The sequence below is a fragment of the Mytilus californianus genome, unplaced genomic scaffold (assembly GCF_021869535.1).
Source record: "Mytilus californianus isolate M0D057914Y unplaced genomic scaffold, xbMytCali1.0.p SCAF_18, whole genome shotgun sequence".
In the NCBI taxonomy this organism is placed as follows: Eukaryota; Metazoa; Mollusca; class Bivalvia; order Mytilida; family Mytilidae; genus Mytilus; species Mytilus californianus.
This window is the reverse complement of record NW_026262666.1, coordinates 5,122,765-5,143,370: the sequence shown is the minus strand read 5'-3', so window position 1 is coordinate 5,143,370 and position 20,606 is coordinate 5,122,765. Positions and strand designations below refer to the sequence as shown.

General features: G+C 31.5%; 1 long non-coding RNA gene across 1 annotated transcript; it reads right to left on the bottom strand.

Moving 5' to 3' along the window:
* Positions 1-10,544: 10,544 nt before the first annotated feature.
* Positions 10,545-19,749, bottom strand: LOC127726611 (uncharacterized). Its single transcript, XR_007993609.1, has 7 exons — positions 19,687-19,749; positions 18,281-18,419; positions 16,110-16,193; positions 15,509-15,701; positions 14,832-15,053; positions 11,303-11,377; positions 10,545-10,740 (listed from the first exon to the last, which is right to left on the bottom strand). It is a non-coding gene; the product is annotated as an uncharacterized LOC127726611 (long non-coding RNA).
* Positions 19,750-20,606: the final 857 nt, after the last annotated feature.

Sequence of the window (20,606 nt, the reverse complement as noted above, 5' to 3'; positions counted from 1 at the left end):
TTTGACTGTATTTTTATACAACAGTAATGTTATTCTTGTTGTGTTATTATTTGTATTATATTATTTGTCTCTTTTTGGCTAGCCACAAAACCAGGTTCAACCCATCATTTTTTCTTAAAATGTCCTGTACCAAGTCAGGAAAATGGCCATTGTAATATTATAGTTCGTTTCTGTGTGTGTTGCATTTTAGTGTTGAGTTTCTGTTGTGTCGTTGTTCTCCTCTTATATTTGATGTGTTTCCCTCAGTTTTAGTTTGTAACCCGAATTTGTTTTTTTCTCAATCGATTTATGAATTTCGAATAGCGGTATACTACTGATGCCTTTATTTGTTGTTGTCAACTAAAAAATTAATAGTTAAATGTTGTTCAAGATATAAGAAATCTAACATGACAAGAACACTTAGTAAATGAAAATTACCTTCAACTGAATGATCTGATAAAATAGCATTCAATTTTAATGTAGATATATTTTGTAAAACACAACAGAATAGAATGACGGCATATTATTAATCCTATAAAAACAAATATTTTGGAAAAATTCCTTGGCTAATACATATTAGATCAGACACAAATGTATATTTCATATAAAGGACTACACGTGTTATCTAGCTATTTTGTAAACTAAGCAATTAGTATAAAAAAATCATTCAGGTGAAGACATAAATTATATCCAGATTAATGAAAATCTATGTACTAACACAACTAACCATAAAATATGTTCTATACTAATATTAATGAGGCCAGGATAAGGTACCAGTATTTGATGTATCTATTAACAAATGTAAACATGTTAATAAAATTTAGTTTTCAGAAAGAAAAAAACATTGAAGTAAATGATCAAGAACTATTAACATGTCTAAACGATTTAAAATATCATAACTAGGATCAAATGAAGACAACAATATCATAGATCTTATGATTGAAAAAAATAGTCAGATTTAAAATGAACATTAGGTATTATTTCAAGACTAAAACTGTTTAGAATGTTATTTTTGCCACGGGTTTGATGGATCTGCTGTAGTGCCAGAGGATAATGCGAGTCCCGTTGCAGAATTTTGGTAGTCGCATGAAAATACGAATAGTGTTTCTTTTTCAAAATATACGTTAAAATGTTTGGAAATCATTTTCAATTAATCTATGTATCTCCATCATGCATAGTTCTTATTCCTTGTCGTCTGGATTTGGCTTTGGCCATTTTTTCAATGTTGTATAAGTAGTTTGAAACGTGTTGACCTAGAGAAGTTTTGAAAAACGCATCAGGTATAGTGAAATTGGTATCGTTAGTGCAATACTACGATGTAAGCAGAAAATCGTTCAAGACAGTTTTGAAAATAGGACAGACCTATGCTTTGTATTTTAAAGGATAATAAAATTACAAGCACGAGTATTTTTTAGAAAGACTGCATACTCAATAAAGACACCAGTAAAATAGTTTGTTGATATTGCCACAAGTCCAGTAAATGTAACCGTCTTAAAGTCGCGTGTGTTTCATCTTAAATGCTTTATACACAGTCACGTCTGCTCAGAATGAGGACATAAATCAAATTTGATATACTGTACTTGTAGAGTGTCATGCACTTCGAACGTAAAACGTCTTTAGGTGTCAGCTGGTTGCAATTAATGCATAATGTATGACACCATATCCAAAATGCACTCTTTTTTATAGTCCTTTTCGACCCAACCGAATCCGACACACTTTAATCCTACATTACTGTTTAATAGTCTAATGTGTTGTCATCGTCCTTTGTATATGCATGTGCTAATACACTTCATAATCTGTCGGAATGTGGACTTGTTATCCCCATGCCTAGTGCATTAATTGAGTTATAGACTTTCGATGAAAAATCAAAATTTCGCACCAATTCCAGCATACACTGTTCGACAGAGACTATCCAAAAAATGGCCGTCGTAATTTTTGCATAACCAAACATTTAGATTTCAAGATATTTTTTTTCGTTTTATATATGCTTGCATAGTTGCCACTGAGAGTTGATAAAAAAAAACAATGAAACCATGTTCTATTCCTAATTTTTAATCCTTAGATCATCCCAGTAAACCGTATGTCAACACTTTGATCTGTTTACAGTACCTTTCTCGGTCATTAATTGTCTTACTCGGATTTGCCGTTTCTGCAACTGTCACCACCTTCGCCTTCGCAATGTTCTAGATATGAAATATAAGTTGATGAAATAATACTATTCCAATCGTCCATACTGCACTTTAGAAAAATATAACATTTCAAATGAAATTTTTGAACACGTCCTTTGGGCATGAATAGTAAAAACTCTCGCAAACCCCTTCAAAATATTCCATATTGTTTTATGACTTCTTTTATCATGTTTATGTGCTAAAACATCTTCTATACTATTAAGTTTGGAGACCAAATTGTTTTAGCCGGTTTGTCTCCGAGCCGACGATCATCTGAGTATTATATAATAATAAGTAGTTAGTGTATGTAATGTACTTTATAACTTCATAGAGTAATTGCCTTAATTAGCGTTGCTTAATGAATTAAACCCCAAATAAAGTTCCATAGCTGGTTCGTTACCGTCTCCGTTTTGTAATCAGGCGGAAATGGTTTTGTATTCAATTAGTCTTGAATTTATGACAAATCTGCCCTAGGCCAACTCGCACCACTCAAACACTCTCACTTATAATTACAACTTGCATTACTTGATCAAACTCGCACCACTCAACAAAAAAAAAAGAAGTAATATAACAAACTCGAAGAAATGTGTTTAATCATTAGATTGTTTTCTCCTTCTCTTAGTAAATTCCTCTTTCTCGGAGCCTCCGTGTCACACAGAGACAGAACTCGCACCACTCGAAAAAAAAAAAATACTACAAACTCGCACCACTGAAAAAATGTTTAAATCATCAGAGAGTTCTAGATTGTCTTCTCTTAGTTATTTCTTCCGTTCTCGGTGCACCCGTATCAAACAGCGACAAAACTTGGCTCGCAACTTTCGAATTAAACTGAATTATTTCCTCCGTTCTAGGAGCACCTGTGTAACAACGAGAGAGAAGCTACTCATTTGACATTCAAACTCCTATGGAAGAACTGACAAACTAATCAAAACTATCAACATACTGCTTCAGTGCATAACAACAGTTTGAGAAACACAAACCCAAGCTGTGTATCACCCTAAACATTTCAAGCAGTTTCCAAGTCGCGCTCGTGCGGGTTTGTTCTAGTCTTTAATATAAGATCGTAATCAGTAATCTGATGTCAAGAACAGAAGAAATGAATAAAACAGAAATACGGGTATAACTTGAAGAGAAATCTACCAACACCACAATTACACTGGAAATGAACATGAAAATTGGTACTTTTTGCATATATTTCTTCATTTTGGTCGTAAACCTTTTTGAAAAAAGCACTCTATTTTTGTATTACTTTCATTCTATTCAATAACAATCATTATCACATTCATTTCCAATATTTATAGCCAAAATTCGGAGTCAGTTATTTGTCCTCGGGCCAAATATCGATCGGGGCAAATCCCAAAAACCCATATCGAGCCCCCGAATTTAGGCTCCTGTTAACCAGTCAATCAAAAACAAGAAATAAAATATGTAATACATGTGAATAGATCATTACATTGGGTTTCCTATAATTGCCCCTAATATCAGCCTTCGACCCATTTCAGCCCTCGCGATACGTATACGTCTTCAGGCTTGATATGGGAGTCTCGGGCTGATACCAGACCGAATATAGAAAATGCTATGCAACAATATATGAATAATGAATAATAACCATAATACTATTATATTATTCGAAAATAATTTTCTACTCTTTGTGAATATCTTCATATTCACCGGTTTAGTATAACACCATTTATGTGGTATTTGTCTCTAGAGTATATGTTCAGGCAAAAATTGAATAACATTGATTACACATATTGAATGCGCAGATTTTACAAGAGATTGTTTTGGTATGGATATTCTTCTTGGATGCATTTTCAGAATTGTAACAGCAAGTAAAATGTATATTACATTGGGATTACATTTTTGCAATTAAAGATTGTTTGGGACAATTGTTAACGAAACATGTACAATGTATAACTCAAGTTAAAAAGGTATTGATAAATACCAATTAACAACGATAACAATTTCTCAAATTATCTTTAGGAAATATTTTTAATTTCCAGAAGAAAAAGAAATATAATTATATAAACGAGGTTCAGGACAGAGCCGCATTTAAAAACAAATACTAATGACCGAAAATCATATACAATAAAATTGAGAATGGAAATGGGGAATATGTCAAAGAGACAACAACCCGACCAAAGAGCAGACAACAGCCGAAGGCCACAAATGGGTCTTCAACGCAGCGAGAAAATCCCGCAGCCGGAGGTGGTCCTCATGTGGCCCTAAATAAAATTGTGTACTAGTTCAGTGAAAATTGACGTCACACTAAACTACAAAACATATAAATGAAATAAAATTAAAAAAACATACAAGACTAACAAAGGCCAGAGGCTCCTGACTTGGGACAGGCGCAAAAATGCGGCGGGGTTAAACATGTTTTGTGAGATCTCAACCCTCCCCCTATACCTCTAGCCAATGTAGAATAAAGAAACACATAGCAATACGCACAGTAATACTCAGTTCAAAAGATATATCTATATGCTAATTGCAAAAAACAAAATACAACAAAAACACAAACACAAAAAACACAAAAAAAAAACACAAAAAATTAACAACTTTGCAAGATGTATTAGAGATCGTAATGAACCTTTGACTAATTATAAAAAGTAATGTCCATAAACATAGATACACAAGAGATCATTTGACAAGCTAATATGATAGTGTTTCTTTGAAATTATTTTCTTATTGAATACCTAGTATGAACAATCATCTAATGATGCATTTTTTTTTCAAACACGATAACATGAAAAATCTTTCCATCTTCCGTACTTTTCAAACTTTTTGAGTAACAAGACATACACTAATTTCATCATGTTTCAGAAGCAAATACAATTTACATTGATGGAACATATACTGCATATATTAACATAAATATTAAAAACAATTACAAAATGTTTGCAAAAGTGTTTATATCAAACATGAAACTACAGTTACCTGTCATTGATAATTGTAAACCGGTACCTTATAACTATTTTGAATTTTTTTTCAGGATACGTTAGCATAAGGTATACTGATTTTATTGTCAACCTTATCAACTAGTACATTATATCATTACCTATAATAAAACGGATTGCCTAAACATTCTTAACAAATATAAACCTAAGCAAATAACATGGTTATACACTATATTACAAACAACAGACGTTTACCTTAAGAAACAAACCAGCCCTTAAGTTACCAATTTCATTGTTGGTTCATATTTTACAAAATCACTCATAACGGGTCATTTACTTTAGTTTGCTTTAATGTATGTGGTATTTGAAAAACGATCTCACAATTTGTCTTAAATAAAGGCAGCAGAAGTATACGGCAATAGTCATAAATGGATAAAGCGAAAAAAAATCTGGGTCACACACCAAAACTAAGGGAAACACAACAACTATAAGGGAAACACAATGGAACAACAGACACACTGAACTGCTACAAAAACAAACGCCAACATACGTAGAAACGGACTATTTGTTAAAAACTGCCATATTCCTGGCTTGGCACAGGACATTTTCAGAAATTTAAGACCCAATAATTACATCGTCTTAATCATATTTTGTATTCAAAAAAATATTTATATTCTCCTGGATATGTCTTTGATAAAATTCAACCATAAAAAAGCAAGGCAATATACAGTTAAAAACACGTGAAGGTCAAACTTATAAATGCATATGTATTATCTATAACATCTGATCCCTTTTGTGAGCTAATGTTTTATGAATTGTTACCCATGTTTCTACCACATGACAGCCAAGCAGACGAGAATCTCCATCCTTAGGTAAAGCATTTACAAATATTTGAAGCCAGTCCGGTGTCGGAGCTTCATATTCATATGGGGGATCATACAAATAAGATTTAATTGCGTCTTTCAATCTAAAAAGAAACAGAAACACAACCTGTATTTCAATGTTTGTTTTTCGTTCATTATTTTGTACATAAATTTGGCCGTTTGTTTTATCGTTTGAATTATTATACAATTATCATTTCGAGGCCTTTTATACCTGTCTATGTGGTATGGGATGTGCTCATCCTGAAGGCCGTATGGTGGCATACAGTTGTTAATTTCTGTGTCATTTGGTCTATTGTAAAGAGTTGTCTCATTGGCTTCTTTTTATATTCTTTACAAAAATTACCTTTGCTTACTAAAGAATCAACTTGACCTAAAAATGAATTACAATTATGTACTTCAAAGCAAATCATTTTCTAGAATTAATAAAAAACATTTTGTAATGACTTTTCTTTTTTTTTTATAAAAAAGCAACATCAACGAAATGATATGTTATATAAAATAGTTTGTTTAATCTCCTCATTATTTATAAAAAAAAACAGTGTCACTACCTCATAATCAATGCTTACAAAAGTTCACTTACCAGCTTTATTTAATTTTTTTTTATAGGAACAAGAACAACTTTCAACTGCTAACAAATTATTCTCACTAAGAATTTATTAAAAGGGAAGTTGACAAGCAATCGATGTGAAAACATATTAAACCGTATACCATGCATACACTAAACTTGATACCAATTTACAGAATGCTCAAATTTGTAGTTCCTGAGAAAACTATTGACAGAAATACCCCAATATACCATTTCCTTTAGAGTGTAAAAAGTTGTGCTGCCCTCAACATTTTTAGAAACTCCTCAAAACATGATTATTTAGTCTCCACATCTCTTCAGCTGAATTTACTGCTTTCTACACTCAGGCAAATTTACAGCTTACCTACAAGACATTTTTGACCTGTGTGGTGTAGGTATTTCATTATATAGACCCACGTTTCTTTTTATTCCTACACAATACATTGATACAGAAAAATGTAACCGCTATCTTTGTATTCCTTGATAGTTATTTTATATATGCATACATACCCAACCTTGGACATGTCCACAGACTCCTCGTTTTTCTGAGGCATGTCTATAGTCAACATAAGACAGTCAAATATCATGTTTGACAAATAATCAAGCTGTTCTATTTTCAAATCGTTCAAGATTTTATATAAAGCTGTACGTTGTTCGTCAGACAGTTTTTGAGTGAAAGCCGACGAAATACAACAAAATGACTCCTATAATGGAGATGAATAACATAAATTAGGTTTTCCAAAGTATACAAAAACCGGAAACGACCAATGCTATAAATTCTATCATCATTTAAAGTCTCATCTCAATATCATGATTATGGCATTAGAATAAAGCATTGGCAAATTTGTATTGAAACAGTATGTCTATGTGTTGGCTACTACCTAAAAGGATCCCCATCATTATTTGATGGACTACTATAATTATTAAATGTATTAATAAACACTTTTACAAACTGATTTATCTCAATTCTCTACATATTTTACTTATAACAGTTTAAAAAAATGGTATAATAAGACAAATGAAACATGTTTTATTCAACTAAAACTAAAATAATATAATATATGCAGGCCAATGCAAATCATGTTAAAGAGATATTTTCAGTCCCACAATGATTCCACGGGAACAGATTTTGCAAATTCTATTTACTGAATAATTAATTCAATAATTCACATTATTATTTAAGATTTGACAAACACACTAATTTCTTATCTTTATTGGTTAAACATTTTAATTTGCACACCTGTGATGGCTGTTTGTAACCATACATTTTTTTTAATACAAATCTGATGGAAACACTGAATGGTAAGGATGGATGAATCAATGCTGTAAAATTAAATACAAACCATGTTGTTGTTTTGTCGACATTTTGTTCTCTCCAGTGTCAATGTCATCCACACACATTGTATATATTTACATATAAAGGTCTGGTCTGCCTGAAATAACAAAACAAGTCAAAAGTAAAATCACAAAAATTACGACTTCCGAAGAAAATTCAAAACGGAAAGTCTTCAATCAAATGTCCAAATTAAAAGCCCAAACACATCAAACGAATGGATAACATTTGAAATATTACAACTGTCACATTCCTGACTTAACACATGCATTTTCTTATGTAGATAATGGTGGATTAAACCTGGTTTAATAGATAGCTTACCTCTCACTTGTATGACAGTCGCATAAAGTTCAATAATATGAACAACGATGTGTTAGCAAAACAAACAAACAAACATAATAGGTAAACATTTCAAAATAGGAGTACAACAGTTAATGTTGTGTTCAAATTTTAATCATTATTAAAACAAAGAAATATGTGGCAAAAAAAAACAACAAAAATACATGGAGACAAAGCACATCAGCAAAAATGAACGACAAGAAACAAAAATTTAACAAAGCACACTTACACAATGACTGGATGTATAAGTACCAAGCCACGTCAAATGGATATCTCCAAAAAATAGTCTTAACAGTAAAAGTATCATTCAAAAAGTCAAATAAAAGAATACTATAGCACGTTATTAAGATGATAAACGCCGTCAGTACCCAACATATATACTTTCATTGCATGTTGGATGTGTACTGATTGATAATTTAGTCTTAGATGCATGATTTTTTTATTAGTTGTTAGTGGCTTTGAATTAGCTGTCAGTAACTGGGAGTACTCTCGGATCATTACTTAGTTTCTTTTTGTTGTTGGGATATACAATTACCCGGCCAATTCCACTCTGTGTTTTTGTAAGAGGTATTTCTCTTTGTATCCATCTGATGAGTTTAGCCTTTTTGAACTGATTTTTATAGTTAGTTCTTATGTTGTACTGTTACACCACTGTCCCAGGTTAGGGGGGGGGATTGGGATCCTACTAACATGTTTAACCCCGCCACTTTCTGTATGTGTGTGCCTGTTCCATGTCAGAAGCCTATAGTTCAGTGGTTGTCGTTTGTTGATGTGTTATATATTTGTTTTTCGTTCATTTTTTTGAACATAAATTAGGCCGTTAGTTTTCTCGTTTGAATTGTTTTACATTTGCCATTGCGTGGCCGTTTATAGATGACTATGCGGTATAGGCTTTGCTCATTGTTTAAGGCCATACGGTGACCTATAGTTGTTTATTTCTGTGTGTCATTTGGACTCTAGTGGAGAGTTGTATCATTGGCAACCATACCACATCTTCTTTTTTTGATATATTACAAGACCATTTTGTGAATATTTGTGAATTTGATACGGAATATTAACCAACAAGGTACCATCTAATGAACTTTTTTTCGAAAAAGGACGAGACGACGTTCCTTGACATACCACTGGTTTGTCAACTTTCTACTCAGAGACTGGTGACGTTTTACAAAGTCTGAGTAGCAGCTGCAAGCTCTTAATACCGAATAAGTTGTTAAATATTATCCCATAAGCAGGTGAAGTTGGTATATTGCTACTAAGATTGGAGAAATTAATAATTTTTAAAAATTCAAATCGTCTCGTTTGTCGTGTATTCTGGTACTGAAATGACCGTGTATGTCGAGGTATCTATACTATTAAACGAGAAGACCTCATTTTGTGTGTCGCTTCTCTTCCTTCCACAATGAATTAATCATCATGCCTCTGTGTCCTATAGGTACCATGAATAGTCGCATTTGTCATCCATTCTTATGATTATTCAGTTTGGGTTATTTTTGGAGAAAAACGAAAATAAAGGCGTCCGGATATTGTTTCCGTCATCAGACCGACTTTTAAGTCATACAAGACTTCCGGTTTTAAACTTACACATATTAAGTACTCGGGTACAGGCCAATTATTTTCGCGTTTATCTGAATGTATACTATGATTATACTACTATAGTATATAGAGACTCTCTATATAATATAGCAGTGATCGCCGTGGAGAAGAAACTTGGAATTGATAGTTAATAGCAAATACACTTTATTTATAATATACGTATGTTCATAGAATACAGAAAACGCGAAAATAATGGAATTTAAACAGAAAATAGAAAGATAACAGACTTTGGAAAAAAGGGAGAGGGCTTAAAAAAATGTCCTGTCTCCAAGTACCTATGACTTTTACAGAAAACAAAAAAATAACAGATATAATAGCAAGTGGGAGGTTTAGCCAAGTGTAACCAACATTTTCTGCAAGAAAAAGTCTGAACCAAGTCAGGAATATGATAGTTGTTATTTTCACTCATTCCTCTTTTCGATAACGCTTCATTTGTCAATTATTTTATGAACTTTTCTGTTATTTGAATTTACCTTGTACCTTGTATGTAGTTTTTTTTATACATTTTTACAAATAATTAGATATAGGAAGATGTAGTATGATTTCCAATGAGACAACTCTCCATCCAAGTCACAACATGTAACAGTAAATCATTATCGGTCAAAGAACAGTCTTCAACACGGTTATAACATATTTGATTATGTTTCTTTAACACGTTGTTGACAAATGGACAGGGTAAAAGCAAAACACCTCCTTTACTTTTGTGTCAGTAATTATAGAGATATATGTTATCGTAACAGTAAAGTGATCTAGCATAAAAATAAACGAACTTTGTATATGTTACCTTCTGACTGACTAAGTTATCAGCATCTTTCATTATGTTGACCATGAAGTCACCCAATAGACTCTCTGGTTCAGAACAATCTGACTTCAGGAAATTTATAGCTATGTCTAATTTGTCAATACTATCACACAATTCCGAGAAAGTCTTCTGATCTAGGTCAGTCTGAATTTGTCGAAGTACTGGGACACTGATTCTTTCCTTTGTAAATAAATTAAATCCTCAAACATGTTATATTTTACATAATAATACTGCTGTTGATGCTTACAGTCTATAATTTTTTCAAATCAAAATCTGCACATATATTGCTATTGATGTTTTAATGTTCTTACTTGCATCCATTCTCTATTTAACAGTATAGTGCATTCTATATAAATTACTTAATAACAAACATAAAACAGGCAACACAGCGTTTGCTAAGAGCAAATCATTTAAATATGTGGCTAAATATAACCATGCGTGACAATTTCTTAACTTACAAATAAATCAATATGGACTTTTGTTTAAATAACATTTTACGAAAAATATCTTATTACAACCTACCTTCAATGCACTGAGCATACTGACTCAAAAGTTAATTGAGATATGGTAACATAAAAATATAAGATTTTGCAAAAAATTAAATTAGACATCTAATATTTACGAAGAATGAAAATAGCGCTATGTCAAGCTTTTCCGTCAATAAAAAGACACCAAAAAAATTCTAGTAAATGGTTTCCACAATTCATTTTTTTTCAAGCCAGTCTAAATCTCTGAGTCTTACTTGTTTAAATCTGTCTCTGAGTTGTAAAAAGACTACAGCATTGGTTGTTTCAAATCTGTACATAACTGTCTCAATCTGTATAAAATATGAAATATTATACCTTAAAGTATTTAGTAATTATTTAATTGGCTAATAGGGAATCACATGTCATAGTTTAATTTCTATGTTTTTCCAAAAACTTGCATGAATGATGTATAACCCCAACAAATTGAAGCCTCCATCGAATAACCGTATTATTTCCCGGTGAATAACCCGACAAATTGAAGCCACCATCGAACAACCCTATTATTCCCTGGTGAATAACCCTGGTTGTACCTCAAAGATCACGGGCTACCTCCCTTAAAGTAGGAAGTCACTCAAACAAAAACAAATATGGCAGCGTCCAGGTTAGAAGCCCATCAAGTGACGAAGGAACAAGTTCTAATAAGGCTTTGAAATGCATCTAGTGCCTACGCTATCTCTTGTAAACGGCTTTTTCCAGGGCCATCTATATTTTACAGAAAACGTCTTCCTTTGTTGTACAAACGAGAAATGTTTATAGACACACAATAATTTTCTAACGTACATGTAAGTGTTTTGACAATTTGTTACAATATTTCACTTTTATTTTTTTGTTCGGTATAATAAAACAGATATTGAGCTCTCGAGGAATAACCCTTCCTCTGGTTGACAATTTTGATTATTCCATATTGATAAAACTTTAGAAGGTTTTTGGGTCCTGAATGCTCTTTAACTTTTTACTTGTTCGGCTTTATAACTATTTTGATATGAGCGTCACTGATGAGTCTTATGTTGACGAAACGTGCGTCTAGCGTATAAAAGTATAAGCCTGGTACTTTTGATAACTATTTCTATATGAATGAGATTTTTAATAAATAAGCATATTCACCTGCGGAAAAAGTATATTCACCGCGCAAAACGTCGCGTTTTTTTACGTGTATAATTTTGGTAAAAAAAACGTTTGATGTACAATTGGTTTTGGTAAATAATTTCCATTACATACATTTCTTTCGGAATATGGAATAAAACAACTACTGTCTTTTGTTTCGGTAAATATGTGGTATATAGATATAGGAAGATGTGGTATGAGTGCCTATAAGACAACTCTCCATCCAAGTAACAATTTTTAAAAGTAAACCATTATAGTTCAATGTACGGCCTTAACACATAATGAACAAATAAATTTGAGTTGTGATACAATGCAAATACATAGTTAATAAAAATAAGGGATGAATAATTAAGGTAGAAAGTAATTAAAAGGATTAAACTAAGGTAAAAGTATAAAACCGCTGTGAAATGTTAAACATTTTTTTGAAAATTATCAAGTTTGAAAAAAATGACGTCATATTATGCACAGGTAAATGAAAATAATTTTGTTGTTAAGTATATTCCTTCTTCTGTGTGTATAATCTTCCGTTTAGGAATACCAAGAAATTTCTTGTATATTTATAAAACTAATCTAAAACTTGGTACATATGGGGTGAATATCAACAATAAAACTATACAATAGGCGTTCGATAAAACTTCGTGTTCTTATGTACAGGTTCCGGAACAGTATTTAAGGAGAAATGAAATAATATTGATGTTCATAGTACGAAGAAGTGAAAATGTGTAGTAATTCCAAACAATCAAAGCTGGTATATAGACAAGATCCATGTTAACATTAAATAACAAAAAAGCATTACAAATAGTATCAACAGGTCAAATTAAAAAGAAAGTACGTTTTGAGAGTACTCGCAGTAACTGACAGCTAGTTAAAAGCCAAAACAATTAATAATAAAAAAATCAAGCATCAGAGACTAAAATTTATTGACTTTTGGGGCCGAGAATATCAGTTTTTCAAAAGTCAATGAAACCACATATTTACCTCATCAAAAGACAGTTATTGTATAATATTCACTTCTTCAGCGGGCAATAATTGTATATTATTCCCTTTAATGACGGTTCTTAAACGGCCCTATGTTCTAAAAGGATGAATTTTGAACAAACTTAAGGCTTTCATGATAGTTAAATTTATTCTATACAGTTTTCATACCATTAACAATAGCTTCAACCTTCTTTTCTATAGTCAGGTTGTGATTGGTTTGATTTGAAAACACCCAGAGAACATTTAAGAAACGGTAAAGTCGTAAAAAAAAACATTTTATACTTTTTTTCTATTTCAACCAAAGAAGCAATGGTGTTTGGTATAAAGCACTAAAAATCACACACCTTATAGACACGTCAGGGTAGCTTTATTTTTAACATTTAGTTGGTATTGATTTAACAACTGGAGTCTCGTAAGAGTATGCATCTACACAATGTCCTCTTTTGTTGTAAAAATGTTCATTAAACAGCCTTTTAACTCTACATTATATAAAGAGTTAACTAACAATTGTAGTTAGTTGATGCATTTGCAGGTTTTCTCCTGTTGATCATTTTGCTCTTTTAGTTTTTTTCTGTTTATCTGTTTCAAATTTTGAGTTATTAGGTAAAAAAGGGTAAAACATTGGAAAAGCCATTGTTGCTTGTTAACTTTGTAAATATTGCCTTGATATCTATTATACTATTTTCAAGATTAAAGTAAAAATTTATTGCTATTCATTTGTGCATTGTAAAGTTTCTATCTTTCTACTAAGATTAACAAGGTTATAGGCAAGAATAGAAATAAAAGATGGAAAATCAACAGAAATGGATAACAAATTAAGGTAGCACTACAGTCATAATTTTCTGACTCCAACCAACAGTCATTAAAGATTATTTCTCAAAAACTGCTCAATGGATTTTTAAAATCTTTAACTCATTTTAAAGCTGAAATATTACTCTTTCTTAACTATAGATAGATTTATTTTTGGTATGATCAATCTAAAAAAATAGCTCATTATTTGCCAAAAAAAGTGGTCTTCCAACTTGGATTGAAATGGCACATTCAGGTCAAATGGTAGTAAATATTTGTATTCATCCCTTTAATCAACCATACACAAGCTACAAAACCTTGTCTCAGATTTTTTATATATGCTTCAAGTAAGACGATATATTGATTTAACTGCTGGGTGCCAAACCTCATTTCACCTTTCATCTTTAAAGAGCGATAAATTCATTCAGAAACAAATTATCCAAAAACTAGGACAAGGTTTTGTAGAAAATACTCCTTTTAATCACATATATCAAAGTCAAGCCAAAAGGGGTACCCTTAAAGTTTCAATTTTCAAGGTCAAAAGACATTATAATGACATTATCATTTTGAATGATTTTGCGACTGTAATATTTTCTATATCTAATGCGGAATTCAAGGTAACAAACCAAAATATGTATAATAACCAATTTTTCTATTTATAGGCGTTTGAACCATATTTCTACGCAGAAGTGGGACATTGAACACATTTTGTAATTACATTGTAAGACATCCCATTTGTGATGACTGTTGTCAAGTTTGTTTTATCGTGGTCCTGTAGTTTCAGAGGACGTAAGCATGGTTAAATTAACGGACAACGACAGACAAGTGAGACAAAAAGATGACAAACCTCACACTGGCTCAATCCCTACATACCTCCTTAAGCAGAATAACAGATTTTGTAAATAGAAATCTGTTCATTATCTGTCTCTCCAGGTTTTAAAGTTGTACTTTACTTTAGTTTCCGGAACAACTTCAAGCGAGAAGTTAGAATTAGCTAAAATAATTGGAAGTAAATCTCTGCCAGGATGATAACTTATTAGGTCTGCCGCTGATAAATCTTTTACCTTGACTTGAGGGAGACTGTCATATCTGAAACTTTATAAAATGACTTTCAATCAAGAATCATTATAAGTTTGATATTTTTTATTAAAGATGGTATAAACGTGCTTCTACTGTACCGAATTTTCATAAATGTTGAATTTGCTTTCAAGAATGGTGTTTAAAAAATTTCTCTGTCAGTCATTGTGAGTAGAAATAATTGGATTTTTTTTATAATAATTGTATTTTATCTACATTTCATTGAATATTCAGCTTCTCAATAAAAAAAACCTATTGCTAGTTTAATGTGAAATGTTTTATAATCATGAACTACAAAAGTCAATTTTTCGGTAATCTGGCGTTTGCAGAGATACTTGAAATTCTGTTTCTTAGAGCGTTGATTAATTCAATCCTCAATTATATTTTTTGCTGAACATGGTTAAAAATCGAACATCCTCCCGCCTTACGTATCTGTATAAATGATGTACATAACTTATATTCATGTATCGTACTTAGTTGTCCTCTGTTGACAGTATTTCTCTAAGAATAAGTTTTGTTTCTCCAGTAGAAAGAATATCAGGGCATACGAACACAGTCCAGTGTCTCTCTCCGATGGTAAAACATAAGCTATTGGTGTACTTTCATCAATTCTTCTGCAACAGTTCTCTTTAGACAGAAAAACAAAGTTACCATTTACTGGGAATCCTAAAGATGAAAAAGAAATTAACTTAGAAATTCTGTTACATAGTTGGAACAAATAATGTTTACCTTTTCATTCTGATTGCCCAAAACATACCTTATACGGCATATTCAAGTTTATTATGAACGCAACTTTAATAATTCATTTGAAAGTCATATTTGGATCCAAACCCAATATGTTTGCTATATCACTTCAATTACAAGCCACTAGCCTTTTCTTCAGGAATGTTAAGTTCTATAAAAGCCTAATTTTGATGTCACGCACTTATGGTGTGTCCGTAGTTTTTAACTCAATTTTATCTTTTCTGCTAATTTTGTTGATTTTTGTCTTATCGATAAGTACCCCTTGTACGATTTTTTTTTGTATTAAATAAGTTTAAAATGTGTATTTTACATTTCAATGGGTTAACAGACCATATCCTTCCATATGCTGTTGGATATTTTCTCAAGCTTGTTTGAAATCATTCCAACAAGACAGAATTAGAGATGATCTCGTATCTAAATAATATAAAGAAGCACATAAGGAAAAACAATATGTTGTACGTCGACCCATTGTGATGCAGAAAATGCATGTTTTTTTTCTACATGCGCTCATGAAGACAGAATGCGACTTGTAATTTTTTTTTATACACTTTTAAATATAATCCCTTATATTTCATGCCTAAAGTACGGGCAAAGAGGAGGGGGTGGAAATTACATGTAAATAAAAGTTGGCGCAATAATTTTGGTCACATGTAGTAGTGAGGTTGTCCAATTGAAAACAAGTAAAACATTAGTCAGCAGCTTGAAGCAGTTAAACTGAATTCTAAACCCCCTTGAATAACATGGTCTATATTTTGAATAAGAGCTGATATACCTTTCTATAATTTTGTCCCAAAAATAATACCATACCCTGTTAAAATCATCAAGAGACAGAGTAGAATAATGCATATTTTTTAAATTGCATTTATTGAAGAAAAAAAAAACCTGTAACTATACTGTAAAGCAACTTACAGGTTAACTGTATACATACAATATATGTTGTATAATGTTTAAAGTGTTTTGACCTCAAATTTCAACACAACCTAAACCTTCGGAAGACACGTCATATAGAATCATGAGGTCATGTAGAAAAGTTTAATGCATACTAAAAACTATTACATAATTGTTTAAGGTATCCAGATCAAAATCATAATGGCTTTGTAGATACTGCAAAGAAAGGACAAGGTATGATACGTCTTCATTTTTATACTTAAGAGGGTAGGCCTTGGCAAATTTTCCCTCTAGAGTAATTATTTTTATAGTTACATCACTGAAAGGGTAAGGGTCCATGAATCGTCCACCAACCTTTTTAAATTCATCGTTTTATTTTTTGTTTTGCGTATATCATATATGACTACTTTTGGAGTAACCAAAATGACGGTTGAAACACAAAAGGCATATTTGTCTGTATTATTTCACATGTCCTCATCCAGAATATCAATGGCTGTTAAAAGCCCTAACGTAAAGAAATATTCAAAACGTCTAAATTCTAGCCAGCTCATATAGCAAATTTATGTTCAATCTCTGAAAGAAAAGAATATAATGGTCGTTTCATTCTTGCCAAAAAAACTGAAACATTTTTTTTAAAATCCTCGGAAATCACAACTTGTAAATTTTGTAATAAAGTTTTCTGCTTGAGATTACAAAAATTACAAGCAATTTGGCCTTCAGACAATTTTAGACAATATTCGTTTTTCTTTTACAAAAATGTCCAATTCAGCAGACCCTAAAGTCAATTTATTGACAGTCTGCCACTATCTAAGTGAATAGTTTTTCAAAAAGCATTTCATCTATGAATGTCAATTTTATATCCTTTCAGGTCGTGATTTTTCGAATAAGAAAAAAATGTGTTCCATAATTTAATGCTTGCTAATTAAAACATTTCGAAGATGCTCCGGCAGGATTCTCACAACCAAATTTTAACAACACTAATCTATTTGATCACTGTTTCAGTTAGTTCTATGTTATAATGCACACTTGATTTCTAATGCATTTGCGAGAGTTGTCTACCACACCCATGGTCTACTACCTTAAATGTAAATATCACAAAGAATTATAACTATTTCAGATATCGTTCTTTATGTGTTTCTATGCATGCTGTATCTACTACAAATTCTCAATTTTAGGTCTTGTCCTGATCAAGTGCTACTATTTTTCCCGCATCCTAAATCATATATATATATATATAGGACAGTATATATATATAGGGTTTAAGAACATTTGTTGTTCGACCTGTTAGTCAAATGCGTTTTGTAAAAATATGCTTTTTCACTTTTTTGGTCTTTTGGAAAATGTTGTTTGTGCTGTATTTATACCCCTCTAACAAGAAATTTGTTTTGCATGCACACGTATAAAATTTGCGGTTTTTTTCCAACGCAATCATAGGTTTGAACGTTGTTTTCAATTTAGACTTGTATATATATATATATATATATATACTGTCCTATTTCATATTCCTTAATATGGTATTTTAATTTCTCTGTATCAACAATTACTAAAACTTTAGTCCTTTCCAGTCATCTCTTTTCTAGAATTAGAAAAAAAAATCCACAATATTTAGTTACCATGAAACTCCATCAGAACTTTATCCATTGTTAGTCCTAATGCCTCTACTCTATCTAGTCGCCTGTTGTATTTCTTTATCAATATTTTCTGTAGTTTAATTATACCAGGTACAAATCTTAAAGTTCTTAGGAAGTGTTCCTGAAAAAGATATTACTTATCGTGCATACATAAATATATACTACGGCACTTGATTAGAAAAAATTTGTTAAAAAATGATTCCAATGTTGAACTTTTTTGTCAAGATTATGAGGAAATGAAAAATCCTGAAAATTGTAGATGCCCGATATGTGTATGTACCCAACAAGACTGATCTAATCTTCAGTACATACAATGTACCTGTACGTTTAACCTTATAATACTTTGACTCACAACTCGTAAAAATTACTTTGTTATGCTTTGAAATACAGAGAATGAACCATCAATTGTGAGGAATTGTTTTCTCACAATTGTAAACAAAACTACAGGCTCCTTACTGTAGGTCTAATTTGTCAATTATTTCTGATTTTTGTTTTCGAATTTCTGTTTTTGAATGTTTTTTGTTTTATATTTACTAGTCATAATCGAAACAAAGAAAATTAATTGTTGGTTATCATAGATTAAAGCAGATAGGAAGAAGTACTTGCTTGATATAAGAACTGTTGAAGGACAGGACAGTTGTGTTGAGAATTTGTAATTGTCTGCTTTAAATGGTCAACTGATATACGATCTCTGAACTGCCATAAGGAAGGATTTTCCGATAAATCGTCAGTTACTAAGTTTGTTACAGGTTTATCAGTCTCGTATATCATTTGCAGCAAAGGATTATATCCTATAATACAGATTTGTTCATGTATTAAAGATGTAGACTATTTTAAAACTAAATGAGTTTTGTGGTAAAGTGAATTAAGCATGCTTTATCATTACTATTGTTCACTATTGCTGGATATCCAAGATATTTGTTTTTGAATTGTATTATAATAATAGAATTCCTGATGATTCAGTGCAAAAAAAATATTATGATTAATGTGAAAGAATTTAGAATAGCGATAAGGTCTAATGCTTTAGAAATTTAGCGATATCTCATATATGGGTGACTAAAGGAACAAAGGTTACAACACATACCTTGTACTTTGGTCGTATATGATACGAATTGCAATATTCGTTCATTTGATACTACTTTAATTTGTGTTTGTGTGCGTCTACAAAACTCACACACTAGACAACAATTATAAAATGTATCAATATACAATCTGCAAAATGATCTACAGGAATAAACAGACCAACCTCAACAGCTTGTTGTTTGGTGTTAACCAAGGCTCATTGTTAAAGGCCGTGCTTTGACCTTAAATAGCTTTTTTACAAATTGTGACTTGGATGATGAGTTGTCGAATTGGCACTCTAACCACATCTTCTTAATTGTATTTACCTAGTCTTTTATCGTTGACGATTTTTTTATTAACAACGTTCAATATTTCTTCACTTTTCTGAAAACATATATGTACAAAGATAAATTGAAGTAAGCCATGCACACCTTTTACCTTATAACATATATATAAACCAAAACTGAGTATATCATCTCACGTCAGATTATATTATTTTCATTTTTTCAAACTAATTTTTTTTTTTATGTAGCTTTTAGAATGAACCCTTTGGGAAATGAATATATGGGTCATGTGAAATGACGATGTAGTGATTGGTGCCTTTGATATTCGGTAACTGGATCAATTATGTCCTTAAGATTTAATTGTTGTCAATTAAATCATTCCGAATTTCAAAACAAAATATGTAAAGAATAACAAATTGGGTTAATTTTTTTAATTCCATATTTTTAAACAGAATATATGTATTCAAGGAGCGTTTAATTGATGTAATGTATGTTCTCCTCCGTCCTGCTTCGGTGCAATAGCCAGAAATACGTTCTAAAAAGTCGGTTATGTCGGGAAATGTAATTTTATTGGAAATCTCTAATTGAATGCAAACAACTTTTATAAACTTGGAAAGTATTTATAGAAACTATATAAGAACACAAAATAAAATCTCCTATAGGAAATGGTATAAGTAAGTTTTGCTAGGACTGGTTCATAGAAGGGACTATTTACAGAAGTAACACCACTTATTCGAACCCGGCCAGAAAGCACCTGCCAGAAAGTAGTATATGTTTAACACAAAATAGTTCCTACGCTTTTGTGTATCTTAGTACAGACATATGTCAAATATGTAGGTGACATTGGTATCAAATGGAAGCAGAATGACTTGTGATCAATGTGGAATACTTTATGATTTATAATTTTAAATGATAAACAAATTGCATGAAATATTTAAAACGGTTTATCAAAAAAGGTCATT